Consider the following 11,631-nt stretch of genomic DNA (forward strand, 5'->3'; position numbering starts at 1 on the left):
TCTCTGGCTTTGGTCAGTACAGTTTCAGACCAGGGTACACATTGGAGACAGCCTGGGTTGTGTTAGCTGAACCCACGGCAACGGTGGAAGATCAAGCATGCATCTTGATATTGTTGTATCTCTCTGCCATCTTTGATAGTTGACCATGGGTATTGTTGACTCACCTTTGAACTCTGGCAGGGTCATCGGTACCTTGAGAGGACACTTCCTTCATTTCTGAGAGCTCCCAGAGGGCAGTACTGAGCTGGTATGCTCTTTGGCATCTCTCATACAAGGTCCTACCGGGTTTTTGTCCATCACTTGTCCTTTTCAAAAGATGCATGAAGCAAAGGTGAGGCAGAGATTGTGTTGGCCATGATGCCTCTAGTGTGTCATCTGCATATAATGTTGTGTCTCCATTTAATAGATTCCATGGAGATGTGACAATTTACACCAGCTGAGGATCTGCCCCGTAGATCTCCAGACCTCTATTGCGATCATCTAGTCCAGTGATTCTCAAGAGTCTCTAAGAGGCCATGGTGGCTGCCTGAGGCTACCAAGGATTTCAAGTGTGACCACCACAACTTTTAGGGCCAGGGAGGCCCTTCTTTAAGCTCCCAGCCACAGCCACCGGGTCTACTTCCTGCAAAAGCAGGTCAAGCCAAGGTGTGCCCAGTGGCATTTCACAACAGTGTAGGAGGGCTGCTTTTCTGGCATTGTTAATAGTATGTGTTATTCTTTATTCTTTATACTGGAACGATTCATTGTTTTATTTACATGACACTTCCAGATAACCACATGACGAGATTGTCACTAGTATAACATTTTAACTGTCAGAACTGCAGCCACCCAGAGTTTGCAAAATTCATTTGAGAACCACTGATCGGGTCTGACCTCCTGCATAATATAGGCCAGGGAATTTCACTCCGTGATTTTGACATCAGGCTGGTATTTATTTAAGATTTAAGGACGCCAGGAGATGGAGATCATACTTCTTCCCTGGATAATCGGCGCCAATACTTAATTACCCTAACTAGTAACTATGGGCACCTTATTTTAAGTTTGAATTTTTCTAACTTCCATCTCCACCACTGGATCTTGTTACCTTGTTGTGTCATTGAACATGAATGGTGCAGTTGAGAATTTTACCCGGAATCTAGTTTGCGTGAGAAATAGGCAATATGAAATTTGCCCAACCTCAAATCTGGCCAGGACACCAACACTAACAACCTTTTCCTACCCTGTTATCCAGAGACTTTTCTTTTAATTGAATAGCAGATCTAAGAAGAAAATTTCCAATATCAGTCTATGATTTAGCTAATTTTCATATCCTAAAAATACATACACCGTGCCTTTTATATCCCTTTGAGTTCCTGTGGTAGGATTTAGTTGTTGTTGCTCAATACACATAACATCAGTGTATTGGAGAGGAAAGGAAAGTTCTCGTGACAGTTTCATTCTCTCTGCAGTTCAAACTATTACCTTGTTTCAAACCTGAGATGCCTGGCATATCTGCTTTGATAAGCCAGTTAAACTAGGGGCTTACTGCACATTTGTGTATTCCCTTCCTTGACAGACCCAGATAAGTGATGGTTTTATGAGTGTTAGCCCATTAACAGATGTTCAGTGAGCAGCTCCTGTTGCATAAAACATTCTCAGTTGAGACACCGATCAATGACTACGCAGCTGCTTCCTTAGAACTGCAGCAGAAATGCCTTGCTATGGAAGAGACGACTAATACACTTCTTGCTGTTTTCCTTTTTGTGTCCGTGTTTCACATTCCTCTCACCTGCTCTGAATTTTCCCACTACTCTTCTGTTCTTCAGAGAATAATATTTTCTGTTTGGAAGTAGCCAGTTTTTTAATGGTTTAAGTGCACTAGAAAGGAAAGGAGTCCATAATGTGTTTCCTTTTTTGCATAACAAAGCTTGCTAGCATTGCAGTCTTCAATGTCACCAGGCCTCATTTTAGCTAATATACAGCTTATCATTACCATTCCGCTCTGCCATCAGATCAGTGAGCAAGTGCCTCAAATACGTTCCAGCTGAAGAAATATACGACCCTTCTTTAAATCACAATTAGAAGCAGCCCTAAGCGAGGCAGCGGAGAAGTGAAGTTTGCTAACTCCCTGAAGGTTTAAAGATATCCCTCTGCTGTCTGTTTCAGGGGATCTTATTCATTCGTTTTAGTTTTCAAAACAGGGAGACTGGTGTCAAGCTGTCCTGCGGTGGCTGAAGAGCATGAATACCAACTCCCGGACAGACCGTTAAGAACCAGGGCACAACACCCAAATTGGCTGTGAGTTCTATACTTCCATTTCACCAACCAATTCTCAAGTGTAAATTCCTCAGACACTATAACCGCCTTAATATGGAGTTGCAGACTGGCTGATCTATCTTGCCACCGAGGCGAGCCTGCCTTTGTGATAGATGGTCCCTTACGTCAAGGATCACAACAATTATCACAATAATATGACTTGCATCTGAAGAAGTGAGGTTCTTACCCACGAAAGCTTATGCTCCCAATACTTCTGTTAGTCTCAAAGGTGCCACAGGACCCTCTGTTGCTTTTAACAATATTCAGGTTACTCCCAGTCCCAAAGGACAAGTCGCTTACCCCAGGTCAATTGCACTTTAGATCTCACACCAAAGACAATGCTCGTAGGCAATCCTATAATAACCTATATACAGAATTATATTAATAGGAAAAGGAAATAAGAATTATTTACAAGGTTAAAGCAGGTAAACACAGGTACACAAATGAGCTACAATCTAATGTTTCAAAAGGTAATAGAAGCGTCCATAATAAGTGTGTCGGAATCTCCAGGGTACAACCTGGATCTGTGGAACAGCTGCGCCCCCTTAACTGTCCAACTTGGGGTGTCTCTCACAAAGCTGTGCCAGTGACAAGCAGCAAACCCCCTCCAGGTGCTGTGATCACTCAGCCATCAGCATATGGAGCCACTCACCCAGCTAACTTGCGTGAATACTCCGTGAGCCACTCAAGAATCACGCAGAGAGCCACACGCCAGCCAGTCACCCCAGCTTCCAGCCTCGCACCTCAAAAATATTCCATCTTACACTGATCAAGGTTCCCTTGAACAGTGCAAACTCATTAATAAGTTTGCCACTTCTTCATAGGAAAGTGGACACGCACCAGCCGTTGTAATCTGAGCTGAGGTTTCCCAAACACTTCAACCAAAAACACACTGTTTTAGGTAAAAAAGAAAGCAGAAAGATTGCCTTTAAGTGATTGTAAGTAGCAGGGATACAGATCAAAGTTGGTTACCTAAGAAATAAAATAGAAACGCAGTCTAAATTCTAACTTTAACAGACTAAGCAAGATGTGACTCAAGCAGTCTCTCACTCTGCAGGATGTCACAGGCAGCTCACAGTTCCTCAATACACAGACTGGACTCCCTTCCAGCCTGGGACTAATCTCCCTAGTTCCAAGTCTTTGTCTTCCAGACGAACTTCCAGGTGTTGAGATGGGGGACGAGAGAGGCCAGGTGATGATGACACTGTCCCTCTTTTATACTTTCTTCCAGGTGCTAGAAAGATCCTTGCTGTGACCTGGGTTGGGCCACCCTCTGTGCGTATGTGACTTCTTGGAGGAGTCACTGGGAGAGTGGATTCTTTTTGATGAGCCATTAATGCCTGTCTGGCCATTGATGCTTTCTTTGTCCCTCCTGAAAGACTGGCCATGGGCGTTTCCCAACCTCACAACATATTGCAGTAGCACATAGAGCAATACTTCATATACAGTGATAGTACATACAATCCAACAGGATATTAAGGTTCAACAGATCAAGACTTTCAATATGATACTGCACAAGGCATGCATTGTACAAAACATCTCATAATCATATGACACTGGTGAATAGGGGGGTTCCAGGGTGCTACTTTGAGGTACAATGTGACAATAAGCAAGCTCTATATGTCCTTTAGGGCTAATTCAATCTAAGCTCTGGGGATCTTCTACTTATACCTAGTAATCCTTGCCCCGCCCCCCCTTCCAAGTCCAAATATCATAAAGATACCGTTCCTCCTTGTTAGGGGTTTTTATTCCCTTCCTCCCTTCTGCTTTGGGCTGCAGACTCAGCCAATGGGAAGAATTCACTTGCAAGACTCATCTTCAGGTGGGGCAGGAGAGTAAACTTTTTATCTTCTTTAATGTTCCACTCTAGTCGCTGGGTCTGCCTTGTCAGGCAGGACGTAACTCCTGTTGGAGACCAGCATTTTGCACTAGTTAATGTCTCGCTCCTGTCTGGTGATTTACACGGTTACCGAGACTGACAATACCTGACGCTATGGGATACAGATGTTATAAGTGAGATTAATGCAGGTAGCAGCTACAAGCATTCCATACATTCTAAACACATTCTTATCATTCTAATGCCTATTTCAACAGTACTCACACATAGGTGAGCCGACTGAATCCAGCTGTATGTTTGTCAGTATTCCATTGTGGCGTGGGGACCTTGGCATGAGATTTCCTCTTTCAAATCTCTCCTCCCCTCTGCATTGCTGCCTAGAAGAAATCAGCCACTTAGTCGTGGCTTGAGGGGAAAAGGGGAAAGTTGGCATTTACTGTGTATATATATACTATGTATACAAATATACAGTAAATGCCAGCTTATATATAAATGATTATCAGAGGGGGAAATGGCAAATCTAGATCCAAATTATTGATTTGATTTTATTCTTCTTATTCTACCTTTCCTGAGTCACTTCTCTATTTTGGCCCCACCTATACAGCACCTAATGCAAAGGGGCCTTATCCTGGCCCCTGGGCATGCCCATAAGATAAATACTCAAATATAATAGAATTGGGGTGGGTGAAAACTCATTGGAGCTGGTGGACAGAACAGTCACCCTTCATTCAGAAGACAATGATGCTCCTTTATGGAACGAGATGGCTGAAACAATGGGAGCCACCACCCAAACCACAGGCCACATGCAACTCAGATCAGGCAGTTGAGCGATGTGGGCAGGGGGGTTTCACTGTGGGCTGACTACAAAGGGGGGGGGTTAAGTATTGTTTGATGGAGCTGTGTGTGTTTAGAGAGAGAAGCAGAAGCAAGCCAAGGAGACAGCCAGAACGAGCACCGGGAGCGTAGCCCTGAGGAAAAATGCCCATAGAGACAGCTTTTTAGGTAGATTGATGGCTGAAAGAGGCTTGGAACTAATGAGCAAAGAAACTGTCTCCTGCTGTTTGATTCCTGCTTTGTTCAAGGGCACAGGACTTTGTAAGTAATCAGGATTGCATGGAAGAAGTACCAGACTCCATCATCAGTGTCTCCTCATGGAGACAACTTACAAGACCCTGAATTTTGGCTATCCACTTGGGTGACAAGGGATAACAATAATAATTACACTGAATTAATTCCCACCCCATAACTCCACCATGTCCCAATGAACATCTCTTCACTTCTCAACTTTATCATGCAAATATGAGCTGGGTTTAGCCCACAGAGACCTTTAATTTCAAGTTTTGCCATCGTACGCGTGATCGGAGCCGGATGAACAAACACATTCTGACACACCCATTGGACTGTTTACACAAATGTGCGCGGGTGGATTCGGTTCAGTCTTCAAATTCCTCTTGTCTGCTCTGACGCTGTTGCAATCTAGCAGTTGGGCTACTGGATAGATCACTGAACTGGGCATCGAATGCCTGGGGTCTATTCCTAGCTCCTCCACTGACTTGCTGTGTGACCTTGGGAAGTCACTTCCATCTCTCTGTGTCTGTTTCCGCTCTCACCCTTAGTCTGTTTAGACTGTAAGCTCTTTGGGGCAGGGACTGTTTCATAATGTGTCTCTGCAGTGCCTGGCACAATCATGGTTGTGGCTTTTGGATCACAATAAATGCGATGACTTGCCTATACATTCACTCCAACAATTAATGTGAAGTGAATATTTGCAGAAAGACACTTTCAGACTCATAATCCCAAGTATTTGACTCAAAAACGTGATTCTCAGCTTGACTTTCATCCAATCAAGCACAGAAACATCTCAAACTTTTGTTCCCATCAAATCAGCTCAAAGTTCAGATTTCAAATATCAAATCTTTGCAACAGCCTGCTCACTAACGAGTCCCCAGGCAATCATCACTGACGGACAGTATTCAAATCATTTCAAATAGCAAATCCGAGAAAATTGTCATCTGCCCACAGACAATTTGTGACTGGAAAAAGGGCACATTTTGCCCACTAAATTATTTGTGATGAATTATTTAATGGGCTTGGTGTGTGATAAACGACTGCTGAGAAGCGGTGTGCATTTCCAAAGAGAAGAAAGCATTATCACGGCTTTCAAAAAGAGTCTCATTTTTAAAAGATCCTTTCTTGTACCGGAGCCGCCAAGAGGAGCAGCAGCAAGTACTGACGTGAGCCATATAACCTGCTCTGAATACAGGAATCTCACATCACATGAAGCTTGGTCCATGGCTCTCTGCTTTGTGTGACATAATGACAGACCTCGTCCAGAGTTTCGATCATTTCAGTTGGAGAAAAATCAATTCTGAAAGGTCAAGAAAAGCACGATCATTTAATGAAATGCGTTAATATTTCAAATAATTAACAAAATCAATAGACAATAAAAAAAATAAGTCCACTAAAAATGGTGAAAAAGAAAGAAAACTGCTTGGATCAGGTGAAATTCGCCCCTGAAGAGCCCAGTGCCTATGTATCATTTACATACCATGTCAGCCATATTTTGAAGATGATCTGTTTTAATGCTTGGTGACCTGTTCGAATAGTTTATCCCTGAGGGGCCTGTTTGAGGAATAGGTATTTTAAGAATGCCCAAATCATAATTAAATCAAGGCCTTAGATAAAATCTTAGACCTTCTTCAAAATCTAGGGGAAATTATTTTTCCAAAGAGACATGACATGACTTTCAGCTCCTGATAGTCTGGGGGAGAGGCAGCCATTCAGACAGGTCTAATACCCAAATTATATTATAAGCTAGTGTGATTACATTACTTGACTTGTATAAAAAGTACTTTGTTGGTAACTTCGGCTGTTCTCCGGAGCGTACCATCCAAGCTCCTCTAAAGTGGAACTCATCTGAGCCACATAAAATTAGAATAATTCCGAGATAATGTCAATGAAAACAGACCATTGTCACAGGATAATAGTCTCCTGCTGCTACATAAATGCAAAGGCATTTATCAAAAATAACTATCAAGGGGCAGTGAGGTAGAGACATAGTAACAGGAGAAATTATCAAAGGATCCGTGCTCTGCTGCAAAGGCCATCCTGTCGTCGGAATGCAGAAGGTGCCGCTCTCTGTCTGGTATTTATAAGGCAAAGGTACCGTAGTGAAGCCAGGTCTAGGGAGTGTTGGCAGTTCCTGAGACCTGGGCTAATGAATTGCACCCAGGTCTGTCATATGACCATAAGATGCGGCAGCATAAATTGACATGAGCAACCTTCCCAATCAGTGGTGCTGGAGCACTTTTAATAGTGGGGTGCTGAAATCCAGCCCCCTCTGCCCCCGTCCGTGTCCCCCCTACCCCCACAGCTGGGGCCAAGCGCAGAGCCGTGTCTCCAGGAGTGGGGGGGACTTGGACTAGGGTAAGTGGGCCGGGGCTGGGGCCAGAGCTGGTGGTGGGCCCAGGACCACAAGCAGAGCCCTGGGCATGGAGCTGACAGTGGAGTCCTGCGTGCGGGCCAGGAGTAGAGCCCCGCGTAAAACTTGGGAGTGACACAGCAACCCCTGCACCCCTAGTTCCCGCGCCTATGTTCCTAATAGTTTTGAATTGCTCTCTCGGGGCTAATGAAAGCAGGTAAAACTCCCACTAGCTTTGGGGGGGCTGGGCCCATTTATACCACTGGTGCCTTGTTGTGTCATGTTAAAAGAGGGGCAGAAATGCTGGAAATCCTGGCTAACATTCCTGACAACATCCCACAGGCTGGGGAAAGGTCTACACAGGTCTTGCCAAAAGCGCCAGCTTATTCTGTGACTCCGCTTATCTGCCTGGAGAAATCAAATACAGCAAGGAGGCAATAACCACCGAGCTTCAGCTAGCTGATCATTTATGCCTCATTTCCACTTTAACAAACTGCCTTAACAGAACAACGTGGGGGCTGGTAGCTGGTTCAGAGGCAATGTGACCACAGGGAAATTATTACCTGCCCAAGGCAGCAGACGGTGGATAGCCGAGTGCTGACTCCCAGCTCTCTGGTCTAACCACTAGGCCACACTTTCTCCCATAATTCTAAATGGAACAAAATGACCTTAAACTCGTGTAAAAGCTGCAGCTCCCACTATTATTTCTGAAGCTCAGGGGTAAATTCCGTCCCTCTCGCCCTACCCCTGCCATATCAGAGCATTAGTACCCGTGATATCGAATGGCTCTACCGGAACCCGAATGGGAGATTTTTAAAGAGAATTGATTAAATACTGGGTAAGTGACCGTTCAGTAGAATTTATAAATATTTTCAGTTTTGAATAGTTCAGCCCTGTCTATTCTTTTTGTTAATTATTTAGCTTTTAAGCACATTTCATGCCCTTTTCTCTCTTCCCCCATTTGGAATGGCACTTCCGTTTCATGCAGAAAGGCTCTCTCATAGAACTGCAGCTGCAGCGGCTTGAAGAGGAAGGGGTTAGATATACATATGGTCCCCACTAATGTCATATCTGAGTGCCTCATAATCTTCCATATGTCCAATTTTGGTCACCAATGTATAGAAAGGATTTAGAGAAACTGGAAAGGATCCAGAGGCGAGCGACAAAGATGATCAATAGGAAGGAATGAAAACCCTCTCATAGAATCATAGAACCATAGAAGATCAGGGTTGGAAGGGACCTCAGCAGGTATCTAGTCCAACCCCCTGCTCAAAGCAGCACCAATCCCCAACTAAATCATTCCAGCCAGGGCTTTGTCAAGCCTGACCTTAAAAACCTCTAAGGATGGAGATTCCACCACCTCCCTGCAACAATGACCCAGACTCCACTCATTCCTCTCCCCCCATAGATCTCTTAACGAGATATCTCCCAATTAGGCACGTGGGTTCCATCGACACTGACCGTGCTGCAGCGGTGCAGTTGTGCTGCTGTCCTGCTTAGTGAAGAAGCTGAAAGCTTCTCCTGTCAGCGTAGATACTCTACTTCCCCGAGGGACGGTAGCTATGTCGACAGAGCGCTGTCTACACCGGGAGCTCAGTCGGTGTGAGTGATGCACACAGTTATATCGACAGACGGTTGTAGTGTAGACCAGGGCTGGGTGTCTGACATGAGACGTTGGGCTCTGATTTGCAGAAGTGCTGAGCACGCAGTGAAATCCACAGGAGCTGTGCTTTGGCTATACAACGTGCTATAAAAACCTGGAAAAATCAAGGCGTAGACGTCTCAGATTGGACATCCCAAATTAGTGGGCCGTTTTGGTCTCAATGTTTATGAAACGATCAGATGCTGGGGTGAGATCCCCATTGAAACACCCAGGAGGAACTTAATAAGCTGTATTCAGTACAGAGTTTTGGTGTGCAGTAAATAAGGCTGCCCGCTGAATGAGGAGGGTGAAAAGAAATCACTACTTATTCCCTGCATGAGGAGCGCCATGGAGAAGATACCCTGGATGGTGGGTGGCCCAGGCCCAGAACTGAGAGCCAAGAGAGCTGGGTTCTGTCCCAAGCTGCCTCCCATTGTGCCTTAGTTTCCGTCGCTATGAAATGGGGATAATAAACTGTCCTGTCTCCAAAGACCGTTGCAAGGCTAAATACGTGAATGGTTGGAACATGCGTTAGTACCCTTGGGTGGAAGAAGCTTGTCCAAATAGACAAGTTTGGAAAAGAGAAGACTGAGAGGGGACATGATAGAAGTTTTCAGGTATCTAAAAGGGTGTCATAAGGAGGAGGGAGAAAACTTGTTCACCTTAGCCTCTAAGGATAGAACAAGAAGCAATGGGCTTAAACTGCAGCAAGGGAGGTTTAGGTTGGACATTAGGAAAAAGTTCCTAACTGTCAGGGTGGTTAAACACTGGAATAAATTGCCTAGGGAGGTTGTGGAATCTCCATCTCTGGAGATATTTAAGAGTAGGTTAGATAAATATCTATCTGGGATGGTCTAGACAGTATTTGGCCCTGCCATGCGGGCAGGGGACTGGACCCGATGACCTTTCGAGGTCCCTTCCAGTCCTAGAATCTAAGAATCTATGAAATTAGCAGGAGGTGCAGGCCGGGAGCCCCAGGGGAGAGGGGGAAGGTCCTACCTAGTCATGTTGAATGACTTCTGCTACCTGGTAGTGTATCGCAGCGCATCGTGGCATTCTTCCCTTTCGCTCTGGTGCGCCCATGGAGTTGTGTGCCGCATTGCGAGACCCAGCGACAGAGCAGCCTGAACACTGATCCTGGGAACTCGAACCGGAACCCGAGGCTGCTGTTCCTGCATCTGCAGGGATTCCCTCATCCCAGGAGGAGAGATGGATGCTGCAGGCATCTCATCTGGCAGCGCGATGGAGATTGTTACACACCCCTGTAGTGCTGACTTCCCCCTGGGCATTGGGCAGTGGGTATGTTACACAGAGTGTTTGCAGCATTTCTTATCTTTCCACTGGCTCTCGTTTCCTTGTCAAATGCATTTCTCTTTGTTTGAGGTGCATTTGTGGAGCAACTCGATGAGTTCATAGAATATCAGGGTTCGAAGAGACCTCAGGAGGTATCTAGTCCAACCCCCTGCTCACCGTTCTAAGGAGTCTCACCAGGGCTGCCCTGGTCCCCGTACTGGTAGGCACCTGGCCTCACCAATGCCCATTTCAGAAATCCTGTGAAGACGTTGGCCTTTCCAAGCAGTATTTGGCATGTGTTCTCTAACGTAGTCCATCCTGCTCCCCACCCAGCGCTGATGTTAATGTGTCATTCATACGCTGCACGAATGCGAGTTACTCCTTTCACTACAGCCCTGGCTCCTGGCGGGCGCATTAGCATGCAGTGTGCAGTACACGTATGGCTGGGTTAGCCTCAGAAAAGCCTCATCGACATCTTTGATACGAGTAACTCTTATCCTCACTGTCATGGGCTTCTTCGACAGCACATCCATTCAGCACTCACCCTAATGCCGCTAACGGGTAGCCATGGTTAGACTGCAGTGCGTGGAGTGAAAGTCCCTGCCCCATCTGAACTCAAACCAAAGGCCCCCACGGCTGGGACAGTGATTCAAACATGTTATGTTACGTGCCCTAATGAAAACTACCAGAGCTGGCTGGGAAAAATGTGCTGAGACCGAAACATCCTGAACTTTGGGGCCTGCACACGCTTCTTCTGGATCAGGGTTTTAAAACTGGCCAAAGCATTAGACCAGCCGTCTCGGGTAGGGACCGGCTCGGCACTGCGTGGGGATAGGATTGTCCTTATCGTTCTTCTCTTTATCATGAAAAGCTGGTATTCTGTAGACTGGGGATACTCAGCGGGCACCACCCAGAGGGAAGGTAGAACTGATCCACTGCAGCTGCGTGTGGTGTAGTGAACTCCAACGAAGAGCAATTCCTGGACCTCTATCAAAGAGGAGGCCATAGAGTCAAATATCCTGGTGTGTGCATTTGTACCATAGAGACCTGCCAATGCTGGCTCATCCAGACCATCTCCCTGTCAATGCAGGCTTGTTTCCCACAGCTCCGTACTTGAGGGGTTGGTTTTGGTTGGTTTTCGGT

At 45.7% G+C, this 11,631-nt stretch overlaps 1 long non-coding RNA gene across 1 annotated transcript in view; it reads right to left on the bottom strand.

The window, feature by feature from the left end:
- The window catches only part of LOC117883250, a 43,277-nt gene extending 36,770 nt beyond the window's left edge, over window positions 1-6,507 (bottom strand). Inside the window, exons 1-2 of the long non-coding RNA XR_004647218.1 lie at window positions 6,405-6,507; window positions 4,397-4,509 (exon numbers count right to left, since the gene is read on the bottom strand). This is a non-coding gene — a long non-coding RNA (uncharacterized LOC117883250). The remainder of the gene's footprint in view (window positions 1-4,396; window positions 4,510-6,404) is intronic.
- Between the last annotated feature and the right edge of the window lie 5,124 nt (window positions 6,508-11,631).

The sequence above is a fragment of the Trachemys scripta genome, chromosome 9 (genome assembly GCF_013100865.1).
Source record: "Trachemys scripta elegans isolate TJP31775 chromosome 9, CAS_Tse_1.0, whole genome shotgun sequence".
NCBI lineage: Eukaryota > Metazoa > Chordata > Testudines > Emydidae > Trachemys > Trachemys scripta.